The sequence below is a fragment of the Labrus mixtus genome, chromosome 12, assembly GCF_963584025.1.
Source record: "Labrus mixtus chromosome 12, fLabMix1.1, whole genome shotgun sequence".
Taxonomy (NCBI): Eukaryota; Metazoa; Chordata; class Actinopteri; order Labriformes; family Labridae; genus Labrus; species Labrus mixtus.
The window spans coordinates 17,080,460-17,097,217 of record NC_083623.1 but is presented as its reverse complement, the minus strand read 5'-3'; positions in this window follow the sequence as shown (position 1 = coordinate 17,097,217).

The following is a 16,758-nucleotide window of genomic DNA, read 5'->3' as shown; positions in this document are numbered from 1 at the left end:
ATGTGTGGACAAGCTTGATGTGGGTGTAGTGGAAGATGAAGAAAGCATCTAATTTCCCGTCTGCTTCCTCTCGCCTTGCAGTCCTTAGAGAGAAAAGTTACAGGGATTTAAAGTCCGATTGAGATTGTTCAAGTCTGCTTCACAGATGATTTTTTCTGATTGTTTGTGGGTTTGAGTGATGTTTTTGAGAAAGCCTTAGTTTCCTCTTCTCACCATTCTGGTCAGTTCTCATGAATAAACTGTGATCTTCTGACAAGGAAGCATAAACAGGTTGATGTGTGAGAGAGCGGACATGAGAATATCTATTGTTGTCGATGGAATGTGGAAAATGCTGCTGTATTTAATATGAAGCAATGCTGCCATATTGTTTGTCTCACATTGTTTACCTACTTTCTACAAGTCATTTAAAAAAAGCTTCTATTTATGGGAAGATACCAATAACATGACCATGAGCTTATAATTTAACTTTTAGTTTAAAGTTATCTCTGATATTGTGCCAGCCTTTTTAATCGTCAACTGGGTTACCCTATACTAAAATTAATCTCCTATTATCAGAGGAAAAATGTCCCAATGTCGATTCCTCCTTTATCACTTCCCTTTTGCTCTCAGGGGCTTTCAACTTTTTCGTGATATTCAGTGCAAAGCTCCATATTTGCATTTTTTCCTGAGAAATGGGATACCCTCTTTACGTCATGTTTTTCAACCTTGATACATCTAAAGAGAAAGTTACTACTTTCTTTTATAAATCATTGTTTCACACACTTCTAGTAACATTGTTAATACACATTTTTCAGAAATTCTCATTATGAGTCAATAACATATTGCTTTGCATTTGCATTGAACCTAGATTTAAAATAGCATTTAAACATGCAAGTAAAACACGTAATTCTTTGTTAAATCATTTATAAAGACTCATGTTGAACAGCCGTCTGCCAAAGTTGTGTTGGGTTTGGAAAGTGGGATAGAGGGAAATGCAGAAAGAAGGAGAAGGATAGAGACAAACAGCAACAACAACAACAAGAGAGAGAGAGCGAGAGAGAGAGAGAGTGAGCGAGAGAGAGTGAGAGAGATAGAAACAGACAGGCAGTAGAAACTCAGGATAAAACCAGAGTGAAAGATTTGTTGTTTACGTTCACACATGCAACTCACCCTGAAATCTTCAGGAGTTTATCTGGAGCTTTTGCACTAGTGCACTTCAACACTGTAAAGCTGTTTTCACATATGCACTCCGGATAATATCTAGATAATTACAGGAGGAGCGCTCCGGAGATTCTCCCGACCTAGCCGTTCACATATGCTCCTCACAGCGGGGGTCTGGCCGGAGAAACTCCAGGTAAAGTCCGCGTGAAAAAATCATATAGCCTAAAGCCCCTCTGGGTAGCCTAATCGAAAAGGATTTATTAGTGTTGAAATCCGTTGCTTTCACATCATTCTTCTAAAGCCATGTCCTGTCCCCTTAGTTTTAAGATTTAAGGCTGAAAAGAAGATAGAACAGTTTGTTTTCAGATAACACATGGTTTCCAATCACTTTTATGTGTCTTTGCTACAAATATGACTTGGAAAAGTAACGTACAATGTAAAGTGAGCACAGCAGGTGAAATTGATTTAAACTTTGTGTTATGTGAATATGACAGCAGATTGTGTAGTCTATATACACTTCATGTCTTTGCGGTCGGTTGTATTTATCTGATCCCGTCTGATGGGCCACCTGTTATATTGATCAGGCTGCCTCGGCCATATTTGCTCTCCTTAATGCAGCTTATGTTTGATGTCCAGCTGGGCTGTATCATAAAAGTGATATAAATCTTGATTTAAGTGACGGGAGGCCAATATGTTGTAGCAGATTGACAGTGACGTGGGCAGTAAGACCAGAAGAGGGAGGCAGATTTATGACCTGCTCTACAGAGCCACAGGTTCAGAACCCAGCTGTACACTAGGTCTCTCTGAGTCACCCCTGAAAGAGCTACTTAAGAAAGTCACAGGTGACCTACTTGAAAGAACGTCAGAGAAAATCAGTCTTCAGATCAGACTCACTCTGGATTTCTCATTTGCTCCAGTTACAGGTGAAGGAAACGACCTGCGGAGGCTGTTAAGATTAGTCGATGTTTTTAATGAAAGCAAAATGAAAAGTAAAACACTTGGAAGTCCTTTATGTTGGACTCGATCAGATAAAACATGTTTCAAACTAGGAAACCAAGATATATATAGTAGATGTATGCATCAATCTATTAAAAACAATCATAAGTAAAGTTAATTTGAGTAGCACTTATCAAAAGCAGTGTAATAAAGTGCATTAGAAAACATCAAAACCGAACAATACAATATACAACAACTAATGACAAAAGGGAATGAGATACAGAATAAAAGAGGAACTATTTCATACACTTGTTGACTAAAACGTGTAATTAATGGATATAGGAGTATATAAAAGCCTTTCAATAAAGATAACTTCAGGAGGAGGCTGAACAGTAAAGTCATTTTTAAGTGTGAGCTGAGAACAGTAGAGATTTTACTGCATGAGGTTGGCAGGGAGTGGTTCAGATATATTAATCTACTGTATATACAGATACAGAATTTAATTTGACCTTCTAAGCACAACAAAAAACAGCAACTATCTTCAAGTTAATTTGTGTCTCTTTGACATTTTGGCTTCACAGGAACATGATGCCCCTTAAAGTTAATCCGTCTGCCCCGGCTCTGTTTTGGAACATTTTTTTTCCTTTCTTTGACTTTTTGCTGTTTACTACAAACAGAAATGCACCAGCAGTTACCTGGCCTTTTCTCGAGTACACTTTCAACATGAACCAACAGGGCTGTGCCACAGAGGTGTCGTCATCATAAGTCACCTTTTATGAGAACATTGTGATCTGGAGGAGGGCCTTGAGGTCAGCTTTAGTATATTAACACGAGGTTCACACATATTTTCTTCACTGTAAAAAAAAAAAATCACAATTATGGTTAAGTCTGGATAAAAGTTGTGATAATTGTCCAGCTAAGCGTATTGGATATATTTAAGTGTGGTTTGTAAAAGTCATTCTTTGCACTTTAAGTCAAAATCAAACAAAGCAGAAAGCCCCCATGATTGTAGAGAATTATAAAGGACTATCCAATTTTTACATTTCAATAAGAAAGTATAATTCCTTAAAATTGTTCATGGTCGACTGAGAGCATTTTGGAGAACCCTTTTAAAGTGAATGCAGAGTGTGGGGAAGTTAAAGACATTTAGGTATGATCACATTATGGGACCCAGGTGGAAATGGTTTAGACGTCGGACACACAAGCTGTGATTACCGACATGATGTCAGAGTATATGGATCGTATAAATATGCTGCCTGCACCACACTTTAACAGTTGTATCCATGGTAACACAGGCTATATATACAGGCTAAATTTAGTGACAGCAGCTCCTGAAGTTGATAAAAGCACCAGATATCATTCACCACAAGCAGAGAAGCTTCATTATTCATTCAGATAAGAGGAAGGACTCCCACTACTTGGAATGATGGAGTCCATGTAGTCCATAATAAAGACCACATATGAAGCCATGATATTCATGTGAAAGATAACCCAAATGTTATGTTTGATCTAAAAAAGCAAAAATATAATTCTTCTGAAAACATCCGAAGCAAATTTATGTGCTATTATTATTAATTCTAAATAACAGTTTTAAATGTTCATATTTCACTCTTTTGAAAATGAAATCCCCCATCGGTTTAACAGTGATTGAGGGAACCTACACCCAAATCCCTCCTCGGGCATAACTGTCCCAACGGATTGGTGCCACAAATGCAAGTGTTTAAGAGTGAGAGTGAAGTGGGTGTACACAGTCTCTCCAAAGCCTTTACCACAATGAGATTAGTGTCAGTCGGCAGCATTAATCCCAATAGTCTCCCAGCAGCAGCAGCAGAAGCAGCACCAGGTTGGCCCAATGTTAGCCGAGGAAAACACGGCGGGGAGACTGAAGGGACTTAACCAAATAATGGATTAATCAGATACAGCGAGAGGAGGAGACGTCTCTTTGTATAATTTGTAAAGCAAAACAAATGGTGGGATGTTAGTGATACAATAGGGTCAGATGGGGAAGGCAGGGTGACATCATAGAAGAAGATTTAGAAAAAAATACACTGCTTTTCAACTGGGGTCTGGTTTTGTAGGGAGTGACCCAAAAAATAGACCGAACAAATCCCATTGATAGCAAGTTTAAAACTGAGTTAACGTGGTAATTTACACGTGTATAATATAAATGTCTTGAGGTTACATTTGGCAAGTCAAGTTTATTTCTGTAGCGCATTATAGCAACAAGGCAATTCAAAGCGCAATTCAATTTGTTATGTATGTTGCTCTATGATTAGTTGACTGATACATTATTGCTTAAGGGAAATGTTATTCGTAAAAAAGGTTGATTTATTTTTCAAAAGTGCAAAAAGCAAAAGTGACGATCAATCACTGACTTAAGCCTCAAATGTAAATATATATACTCCCCTTGTTTGTCAGAAATGACAGTTAATTGGTTTATTTGAGGTTTGGGAGTGTTGATTGAATGAAATAGTTTATTTAAATACATCTAAACACCCCTTTAAAAACAACCTTATTTACACAGTTGTATGACATTATAGATAAAAACAAGAAGTTAATTATTTAACAGAATATTTCACAGATTATTTGATAGACAGATTTAGTTATTTGCTGCCCTAAAGGCATAGCCTATATTTAGGCAAGGCAAGGCAAGTTTATTTCTATAGCACATTTCGACAACAAGGCAATTCAAAGTGCTTCACACAAGACATCAAAAGCATCTTGACAGAGGAAATAAAAGAAACATTATAATAGAAAATTTTAAAATCACTGAAATGATTTAATCTGAAAATATGTTCAAATAAAAATAATTCAAATTAAATTAATTGAAATAGATAAAGTAAAAATATAAAAAGAGTTAAAAGTTACAGTGCAGAGTTAAAGTTTAAAATCTTATTAAAATTGTTTAATTAAAGGCAGGTGTGTAAACAGGTGTGTCTTCAACCTCGATTTAAAAGAGCTGAGCGTTTCAGCAGACCTGCAGTTTTCTGGGAGTTTGTTCCAGATATAAGGAGCATAGAAACTGAACGCTGCTTCTCCATGTTTGGTTCTGCAGACCTGTCCCAGACGACCTGAGCGGTCTGGATGGTTCGGAATTAATCAGCCATTAAGCGCTTTATAAACCAGCAGCAGGATTTTAAAATCTATTCTCTGACAGACTGGGAGCCAATGTGAAGACCTCAGAACTGGACTGATGTGATCCATTTTCTTGGTTTTGGTGAGGACTCTAGCAGCAGCGTTCTGGATCAGCTGCAGTTGTCTGACTGATTTTTTAGGCAGACCTGTAAAGACACTGTTACAGTAATAAAGAGGACTGAAGATAAAAGCATGGACAAGTTTTTCCAGGTCCTGCTGGGACATAAGTCCTCTAATTCTTGATATGTTCTTCAGGTGATAGTAGGCTGATTTTTTAATTGTCTTAATGTGGCTTTTAAAATTGAGGTCTGAGTCCATCACTACGCCCCGTTTAGTATCTTATATGTTCAGATTCTTCTCGTGATGTAGAGAATCATTTACTTAATTTATTTACCTTTGCTTGCTTAAGTGAAGATAAGGATGAAAGCTCATCAAAACTTCTAAAATATTGTGCAGATTATTTTGCTACACATACTATTCCCATAAATCATGCATTCATACCCATGCTCAAATTGATACAGTATAACCACTAGAGCCTGACCGATTAATTGGCCAGAAGATAACATCGGCCGATATTTGCGTGTCCAGTGTCTGTCGGTATTGGCTAATTTTATTGCACATATGTGCCGATATTACTATATTTATTCACCAGTCTAATATCATTTCATTTGAGAAACATTGCACTACTACACCACACTTGCATAGCAGAGTGTCAAGCGGTGACGCACATACACGCACAGTTACTTTCCAGTTGAGTGACCATCTTGTCTTCATAAAATATATTTTCCACAAGTGTTTTATAACTGCATTTGAGGGATCAACCCAATACGCGTGTATACAGTATCTATCTCTACAGATCAAACATAGATCTAAGAAAGATATCGGCCTATATATCCTTAGCAGATTTTCTTCCCTCCCCAATATCTATATACGTATCGGCCCCTAAAATCCCATATCGGTCGGGCCCTAATAAGTACTCAATTGTATCATTGTTTGAGTTGATGCTCATGAAAAGTGTTGTCATCTGAAGCTAGTGTTGATGAGCCCCACATCAGAAACACACCTATCTGTGTTTCCAGAGATGAAACCTTTTTTTTTTCTTTTGGCAACGCACTAACTATTTAGCCTGCTGCAAAACCTCTTGTCTACCCACTGATTCCCCACCAGAGACATCCCCTGGCTCCTGTCCCCTCCCTTCCCCTTCGACGTTGGTACGATCCAAAAGCCCGGCAGTTTGTTTGCTTGGGAAAGGGGAATATCCTCTGAGGTCAAGTCAAACAGGATGTGCTAGTGTGGTCCTTCGCTCCTATTGGCTCTTTGTAATAACGCTCTCAGTTGGCCTAACACACACACACACATACACACTCATACAAACATTTATGAACATGTGCATGTGTGTGTGTGCACATACACATCTGAAATGCCATACCTAATGACCACAGAATTATTTTAGTGCAAAGCCTATCTGACAGGCGCTCCAGTTGTATTTACCTTAAAAGAGGAGTTTGTGATTAAAGCAGCGTGTTGGGAGCAGGCTTGTTTGAATAAGACGTTGTGCAGGGAAAATGTCAAACACTAAAACTAATAAACAGAAACTGCTGCAGATGAAGATACCACTTAGTGAGAGCCAGAGATGGAGAGCACAATCACAGGAATCGCTGCATCAGTGAATGGTTATGTCTCAATTGATGTCACAGATTTTTCTTCATTTTAGTCCTCCAAAAGTTAAATTCAGTAATCCTGGAAGTGTTTGTTTGCTTCTGTGTATCTAAGATAACATGATGTCGTACCTGTAATTTTCAAAATCCTGATATAATCCCCCACTTCAGTCTGAGAGCTAGCAGTGTATGAGAAAGAATGATCAAGCAAATCAAAATTATTGTTTACTTTTGGTGTGTTCTGTAGTTTTTTTCAAACAACTGTACAATGGAGAAGTTTATTCGATGGAGCACTTATCTATGCAGGATATTCTTCATCAGTCTATTTATATTAATGCCAGTGTTTGCTGAATTATATACGGATAGCATTGCAGTCTTGCAGTTGAGAAACCAAAGGCCATTGTCCAAAAGCCAAATGCCTCAATTTAGGCAATGCATTACAATTTGAAGTGGAGTTGAGGTCTGTATAAACTCAGTGTGGGGTTTTTGTCAAATTCAATCTATGGCCACATAAACAAAAAAATGCACAGGGTAAATAAATGAGAAAAATACATGAGAACAGACAAAAAGAGACCAACCCTGAGTCCTCGTACCTAGTTTAATTACCCTGATGTCATTCATGTTTACATGCATACAGAGACAGGTCTGACTTGGGCTGTGTTGTTTATGGATGTTAAACCCATCTGACACTTTGTACACTTCTCTGTATTTTCATCATGGAAAATGACCTAATGCAGGACCTGAAAAAAGAGTGTACGTCTGTGTGAATAAGGGAGACATGCAAGTTTTTCAAAATCAGGAAAAAACATTGGCACTATTAATGGGTTGTAACAGTGTCAAAGGGTAACCACTTACACAAGATGCTAAAGGAACAGTACTCTGGTGTGACCTGTGCATGTATTGTGCGGCAGTCAGCCTGGAGCCTTGAAAAGGCTGCGCCTGAAGGCAAAATAGTGGTCACGCGGTTTAACTGCTCAATCATCTGTAACTTAAGACATGGGGTTTGATTACTTTAATCTAACCACCTAATAGAATTGAAAAATGTATTTATTTATTATGTAATACTGGGGAAATAATACTTAATATGATAGTGATGACACAAATGTAAAAATAGGCTGTAACATCTCATAAATGATCAACCAGATGTACTTATTTAAGACAGTTATGTTGTAAAAATAAAGTAATCGCTCCTTTATGCTGCCATTAAGCTCAGGTTAGCTGATGACTGAATCGCAGCAGGTTTCTTTCTTTTTCTCTGTTTGTAGTCCCACATAGAGTTCAACAGATGACGTCACCAGGTCACTAAAAGGTTAATTATGTAATTGAAAAGTTATTGGCCTTTTTGGAGTTTTTAACTTGAAGGGATGCAATTTTGTATTTTACTGACATCAAATGTGGGTAGGAAAACAAAGGTTAGAAACAAAATGATTTAATGACATCATTAAAACTGTCCTTTTCTTTAGACAAAGGATGGGATAGTAGGAGGTAGAGGTCTATTAAAACATCCTAATAGGAGACCATTGGTTAGGAAATTGAATCAATGAGGAAGAAGAGGTCAGAGGAAATGACCTCAGGGTCAGTGAACCTCACCTCTTAGCCACAGGCTGACAACTAGATTGGACAACCTTGTTTACTGATATTTACTGAATGGAGCAGATCTTTATGAAAGGCTTAAAACTACCTTCAATAAGTATGCATTCTTTTAAATATTTACCCCCCAAAATAGTCCTGCAATATGACATTTGTGAATGTACCTATTATTTTATTGAATTTCTGACCAGGAGTCTTGTATTTTGGGACATTTCTAGAATATACAAGTCCTTAGGGGCGTCCATCTTGGTTCCACTTTACAACATTAAAGCTAATAAACAAAGCGACTTTGATTCTCATTTGAGGAGTTGGTGAATGCAGCATTTGCACTGTTAAGCTCAGCGCCTGATGGGTGCAAAGATTAACCTGTCTGAATGGCTTCCCAACCTCTGTGAGAACAAGGAACACTTAAAAGATAGATCTAAGGAGTAATCACACTGGATAAACATCTACTGCTTCTGGAGCCAAATTTTCCTCTGCCTCATCTAGCAGATAGCATGGTTCAGGATCAGATGATGAGGTGAAGGACATAAGTTAAGAAAACTGTCCTGAGCAAGAGGATGAGAGAAATGACATTTCTGTTTATCTGCAGAGACGGTCCTGAGGTATTTTTGGATGGCCGTTGTTTTTTCCTCCGTAAATTCCAGGTTCCGGCTGTTTTTCCTTCTCCTTGTTCCCAGCCTGTGAATGCACGGCCGCTTCCTCTCCCTCCTTCCTATTCTGAGCCTCTGATTGCACTGAGGTGGGGGTGGTTAACAGGATAGTGTGTAGATGTGTGGGAGGGAGTTGTGTGTGTGTGTGTGTGTCTGTTGCGTTTTGGGGGGAAGGAATGTGTCAAAAAGTATTTTTTGACTCTGTGTGTCTTAAACTAATGAAAGCGTGTGTGTGTGTGTGCGCCGGAGTGTCCCGCTGATGGGTGTGGAGGATGTAACCATTCAAGAGATCACTGTGTCAACTGTTCCCCAAGTGCTGTTTTTTTCTGATCCAGCTGGTGATGGGATGCGTGTGTCTATGTGTGTGTGTGTGTGTGTGTGTGTGTGTGTGTGTGTGTGTGTGTGTGTGTGTGTGTGTGTGTGTGTGTGTGCACTCTATGCCCTACATGCTCCTCTCAGCGAGGAACAGACAGATGGATCTTTGCTTTGGCCAATGTTGTCTGAGACTGGCTTCTGATCTGAGTGTGCAGTCAAGCTCTAGGCTAAATTACTCTGCGTCTTTCCTGCAAATAAACTTGCTTTTATCAAAACATGAGCTGCAGACACCCGAAAAAAACATTGTTAAAGAAATGCCAAAATACAATGTTGGCATCTATAATAATATGATCAATGTGGATTTTCTACTTCTGAGTGCTGCATTAATTACTTTTCAGCATGTAGTTACAAGTCATACAATAAACTTCATCATAAAATTCTGAATTAATTTTCTTGTCTTCTGGTTGCTATGCAATCACACTGAGTGAAGCAACATAAATCTCTGTTGGGCATTTTATTTGACATTTTGGATCAGGGTTTTTGGATTGGTGTCTGATGTCTTCATTGTGTTTTTCTTTTTTATAATCTCTTCTTTAAGTTTGAAAATGGAGCAGGTTCTCTTGTTGTGATTTCGTTTTTTCTTGGAAATGTTTACACATTTAAATATCATATTTCATTGCTGTGTGACTTTGGCTTTTTGACGCCAAATGTTATTGTGAACACTTGAAAGACTTTTGCACATAAACACATTTTTAGCCCGTTATTGTGAAATCTTTGGGATATTTGAAGCTCTTCTGTATCTGTTTGGCGTCTCTGGGTTTATGTTAACAGCCTACAAAAAAAAAGGTTGATATGTTTCTTGTTATACTTACCCAACATGAATAGTAGATGACTCATCTTGTACTTACACAGGACCAAGTACAATAAAGTCATGGGTTTCAGGAAAGAAAACTGAAGTGCATCTAAAAAGGAAGTGCTTAAAAAACGCTGGTATACACTTTACGACAGCACTCTGCCATGCTACACTGCATCCATTATTTTCTTCCAATCTTTATTGGCTGTTTTCTATAACATTGATGTTGAAGTTAGCTTTTTATAGTGTAAACTGTTGAAATTCAGTGGAATTGAAAATGAGTTTACTCATTAAATCGCATTTAAAATTATAAAATCGGACACTGCAAGCAAAGGTTCCACATTTTGGGAAAAAATATAATCTTCTTTGTCGCTGAGATAAGAAGATTGATATCTTTACACTAAACATGAAGCGTCACTTGATTAGCATGGCTCAGCAAAAAGGCTAACCGCATGGGTAGCAGCTAGCTTGAATCTTTTTACTAGCATCTCCAAAGTTCTGTAATAATTTTGTTTAGTTTTTAAATCTGCAGCAGATTTTTACTATTTCATGGTGTTTTAAGTGAGTTTTAGTCGGGGTAATAGATATGTAATTTGTTTACTTTCGGCAGAGGCTCATATTCATGAGGTATAGGCCAAGCTAAGTTAGCCGAGTGCTTGTTCTACTATTAAATGTATTGCACTGAAATAGGATATTGGCCCAAAATGTAAGACAGTTCCTTAAGTTTTCTTAGTTGACACACACAGAGCAGGTGACATTTCGAAGTGGGTCAAAGGGCAGCCACAATTACCTGTATGTGTCCTCTGCTCTTCTGGATGAACAGCTCAGTGTTGACATAAAAACAAAGTCACACTGCAGCCTGCTCCTCTGTTTATAGCACAACAAGCCACTCAGACCATGGCCATATTGAATTTTTCCCCGTCTGCAGTTTTTAAAGCTTCACAACCAAACTGCTTTGTTTAATGTAGAGTATAAACACATTGACCTGCACATGAAGGCACTATGTCAGACATGTTCCCCTGAGGGGAGACTCCCATTTATCATCCAAATTCTCTGAACTGCACTGGAGTTTTTTATGGTGCCTGATTTATCAGATTTATTGTTTAATGAATCCCTCCAGCACTTCGGAACATGATGTTTTCCCTGAAGATGTGTCCTTGATGCTTTAACTATCATTTTGCGTTGTGTTCAGGAAGTCCACGGCACATTTGTAAAATGTTTTGTTTGCATCTTTCCCATGTAGGCTCTCTCACATAGCAAATCTCTTATTTTGCACTTTGTCTGTTTCCTCTCAGGGACTTTCAGGAATATTTTGGCTGACAGTTGAGATGCTTACTATTGGCCATTCAAATTATATATAGACGCTGTAACATTTACTGGGGATTATGAAAAAATGTTCTAACCTGGACAGGCAAGGGCTTTCTTCTCCTAGAGATATGTTCTTATCCTCTTCACCCATCGGATGGTTGACTGGATTTTACAGCTGAAAGCTAACCCCAAGAGACAGGGGAGGTGTTATCTGTGTTTGGACTATAAATGTTTATCAGAGATATTTTTGAAAGTAGCAAAGAACAGATCACGTGTGTGAGTATGTTTGTTGGTGTGTGTTTGATCGTTAGCTTGCAAGTAAGCCAGAGTAACACAGTGGGGTTAGAATTGGAAAGATAGGCGACTCGCCACAGCTACGGTTTGTTTTACTGGGATAGAAGGAATTTGTCTTTTCCTGGACTCATACATCAATATGGCAGATGTTTCCTAAAGGATGGATCGTGATTCCTTTCAAGCGGATTCACAAACTACCTTAATTGCTGTTTGTTTTGTCTCCCCCCACCCCCTCTACTCGGGGTCTTGCGTCAGACATCTGAGGAGCATTTTCAAGAACAAAAAGGAACTCGTAATGCTGCTGCATATTTGGCTCTCGGACACACAGGGAACTGGGTATTGTTTCCAAGCTTTCATCCATCCACCATTTGATCTCCGCTCCCATCCCCAATCCAAAATTTGCTTAGCCTGCTCCAGCTTTTTATTCGAACTGAATCTCATTTACGGTGTTTTTCCATGCATGTGATGGTTATTGGACGCTGATAGGATATCAAGCACACCTAAGTGCTTCCCTTTCCTCCCTCTCTTTATTTTCTTTCCTTTTCTCACCGGCTGCCGACTCTCTATCAGGCACCCTGCACATGCTCTGTGTCACGTCCTGTAGTGTACAGACAACAGCTCTACCTTCCCTGGAAGGCTTTCTGAACACTGGCCCCGATCTGAAATGTTTCAAAGTAAACAAGATTGATGGAAAGTGTTGAGAAAGATTTGCTGTGCACCTTTTTTTTTTTTAATCCCTCCGACCTTTACAATCTCTCTTACAGTATGTCCTATTTCTTCTTATTGACATATAATGACACATTTTCTGTTCATTCTTGGGCTCCCATCCCCCATAAATGATCCTTTAATAAATACAGTGATTCAGAGCATTCAAGGATTACACTCATTTCAACTCTTCTTTTTATGTTTATTGACCGACTGCCATCTTTCAGTCCTGATCAGGTAGGACTGTGATTATTGATGTTGTCTTGGCAACAACATGGGTTGCCCAGTCTTGTCTAACCACTGCTGAAAAGGAGCAAGACCCTTAACCTTTGTGTTTAATACCCTCATCTCTGGCTTTATAGAAGAATCCTCTTATGCCCCCTGGAACTCAAGGCAATTGAAGAAATGTTGAAATTGAAAGTGTGTTGAGCACCTCACAGGATTCTTGAGACATATCCAGGTCTGAGATGACTGTTGTCATCACTCAAGCTCAAGGATTTCTCTTATGTTGAAACCATGGCAAAAGCTCTGTTTCAATAAGGAAACCTTTGTTAAGGCTCGCAAAAGATGTACCAACAAGACAAGCTCCGTCCTGACTGGCATCTTGCTTTGAAATCCATCAAGGAAGGGGAGGAATGACCTCATGTTTGAATTACTCAACACTTCAGTAGTACCCTACCTGCTCCACTTTATCATGAAACATGACTCTATAATAAAATGAAGTAACTGAATTATGCCATGATGTGTGTGACTGACAGCAATGAAATGAGCTCACCTTACGGTGAAATCTCTTTTGAGTTATTCCAATGTACGTGCGCAAGGATGGTAGTTTATAGCTGCTTCCAGCCCCTCACCCTCCCTGTGGCAGCGGTGATTCATGTGATTGAGTAGAGTGTGGGAGGGGAAGTGGAGTGGAAGGGGAGGAAGAGAGGCAGGAAGTAGGGGGGAAAAGCTGGTCTATCAACGAGGCCTGATAATGGAGACCCACAGGAAACCACTGAGGAGGATTTTCCACGATGTCGCACAGGAGCCCTGGCACAAGAACTGACTAACTAAGAACCAACCACACACATGCTTTAATTTATCCTCGCTCCCCCACATCTAATCCCACACAAACAGGGCCACCCACACCCACATGGGTGCCTTTAATACATCTTTGAAAAGTAGCCTGGCGTCACCCATCTCAATCAGTGTTTTTAAGTTGATCTGTAGATCTGTCAGCATGTTCTCCTTATCTCTTCGTCTGGCTGCACCTGCTCCAATGGGGCACCCTGCCAGCTCCCATCCCTGGCCTCTTATTGGCTGCATTAGCTCTCACATCCACGGGTCATGTTGGCCAATAAACAAGATGAGACTTGTGTGTACACACAAAGACAGACGTGTCCCTCATCTTCCTCTGAATCTGAAACTTCAAGTTATGGATGCACCAGCTGAGCTGAACCGCCTTACGTCTGATCTAACATCAATTATTTTCTTCAACTACAACACGTAGAAAGGTGTCCAAAAAGGTCTTGGCTTTCCTCCGGATCAGCCTGAATGGAGATTGAGGAGGCGTGTGTGTTAATGTGTGTCGAACATGTTTGTCCCCATAGTCGGACAGGGAGGGGTCCTTGTTTTCCTTCTGCTCTTCCCTTTGGTTACACTGTTGTTTCCCAGTCCCCCCTGTATACAACACATCCCATTAGGAAGGCTGCTGCTGCTTAGACCCCCTTCACACACACACACACACACACACACACACACACACACACAAACACACACACACACACACACACACACACACACACACACACACACACACACACACACACACACACACACACACACACACACACACGCACACTCTGATGTGCACACACACTCAGCATGGACCCAGGAGGAATATCAATGCTGAGAAGACCTTCCTTTTCTTCCTATGGAGCTGTCATTAGGCAAATGAAGAGGCAGTTCCATCTGTGCACTATTTTTGCTAACGACATCTTTTACACTGTTTTTCCCAAACACTGGTCAGGTTGTCCGCATTACATTTTACCATCATTTACATAAACAGCTGCTTTTTGAATGTCATCCCTATGAAGATTTGACTGTGACAATAACGTTGCTTTTAATTTATTCATATTAATGTCTGTTTTTGATGGATGGTCCTCTTTCCTTTAATTTTCTCATCTGCTTTCACGCTGTTATGTCAGCCTTCAGGGGCTTTATTATTGTTTGTTTTCCGTGAGTATTGCTTGACGTGGTGTGCACCTCGTCCCCGCTCTGTAGCTTGCTATTCTCAGGACGTCCTGTAGAGAACTCCCCCCTCCCTCCTCCGTCAAAACAGAGAAACACACACAAACAGACACAAACAGACACAAACATGCACACACATACTTCATCCGACCCCCCTCCTTCTCTCTCACAGCTCCAGCTCCTTATCTCCAGCGTCCAGGCAGCTGCATGTTTGTGTGTGTTTGTGTGTGTGTGTGTGTGTGTGTGTGTGTGTGTGTGTGTGTCTGAAAGAGAGGAGACAAAGTGTGTGCGTGTATATTTTTGTGTAAATCCATGTGTGTGAGTGTGGTTGTGTGTGAAGGCAGAGAAATAGGTGTGAAGTACAGTCATCGAGGTTGCCTTTCAAGTTCTCCTTCCCTCCGTGAATGTGGTCAGTAGTTGGAGCTGGGAGGGAGTAGGATGTAGGATTTACAGCTGCACATGCTCAGTGAGTCTGTCGGATATCAATAAAGGAAGGGTTGTACCAGTGATTAGCTTTACAACCAAAGTTTATCCTGGGAATATTTCTGCAAGTAGAAAAGTCTAGCATTAGGTCATTTTTAAGACAATGAAAAAGTGGATGATAAAATACGAACATAGGGCGTAAGAGACCTTTTTTCCACAATATCCTTTATGATTGCCTCAGGGTTTAAAACAAGGTCAATCTTAGGTCTGCACAATGATCCATATTACATCTCATCAGGATATGAACATGGGTAATAAAAACACCACAAATGGCCTGCGTTTGATGGGAAAAGAAAACATTTAATCTAAACCCTTATTCACTCTCACTCAGCATATGAGCACTTCATTTATCAATTCATGGTGTGAATACATCGACCATGCACTCACCCCATTCGGCCAATCAGTTAAAGGCTCAGCTAGTTGTCAGATATTGCTTCATACATTAATTGGTGTAAATTGGATTGGGGCTGTGGGGTTCATCCCGATTCTATGTTGCCGATTCAATATGTATTGCAACTCTGCAGTATTGCAATACAACAAATATCACAATGTGCTAGTTTTGCTTATTGTAATTTTTCTTTTTTTTTTTAAATAAAAACAAACAAAAATAAAAACAATCTATTTGTTTTTCTTACTATCTTTCAAACACTCCGCTGCAACATAGAGGTCATCTGTTCCCACAAATTCACTTTCTTTGTGATGATCATCTGTCACGTATCTGTTTTCTTTGTTACCTGGGCAAAGAGTCGCACCCCGTCTAGTATATGATTGGCTGTCTGGAGCAGCGACACCAGCCTCTTGCTGACCAGCACAGGCTGAGCTGTTTCAGTAGCACCAGGAGTTGCTGAATAACCACTAAACAGTCTGAACGCTCTAAAAAGATGCTGTTTTCAGCGGTCGCCTTCCAAGTACCCACAACAGCTGATTTCACTCTTTCCAAACCAGCTCTGCACAAAGATAAATGAACTTATGCAACATGCGAGTTAACCACTAATAACGACAGCGGGCTAACAAGCTAAAGTCTCCTTAGCCTATAATCTACATTTTTATTCAGATATCTGCTTATTGAGATTAAACTAGATGTGGACAATGCACTTGTTGGATGTTTTGTATTTCAAAGTTGAAGAGGCTGTATCGCACTGCTGGTAGAACTAGTCGTTTTGGTTGCAACTTTCACTACACAGTTGCAGGAGTTGGTTTGGTTTAACTTGCCGAGACAGCTTGTACAAGACCCTAAACCTGTCTGGCCTCCTGTGTTATGAGACTGTATTCCATAACCTGGTAGACAATAGTTTAGAGGAGAGGACTAACAAACTAACCAGCCAGAAATGGTAGACGGTTGGGCGTGGGGCTATCAACCCCAACCTGAGACAAAAACCCTATATGCTACAGAAACGTTAAGACCATAAAGACAGACTCATCTGGAGGACGGTGGTCAACGGCCCATAAAGTAATA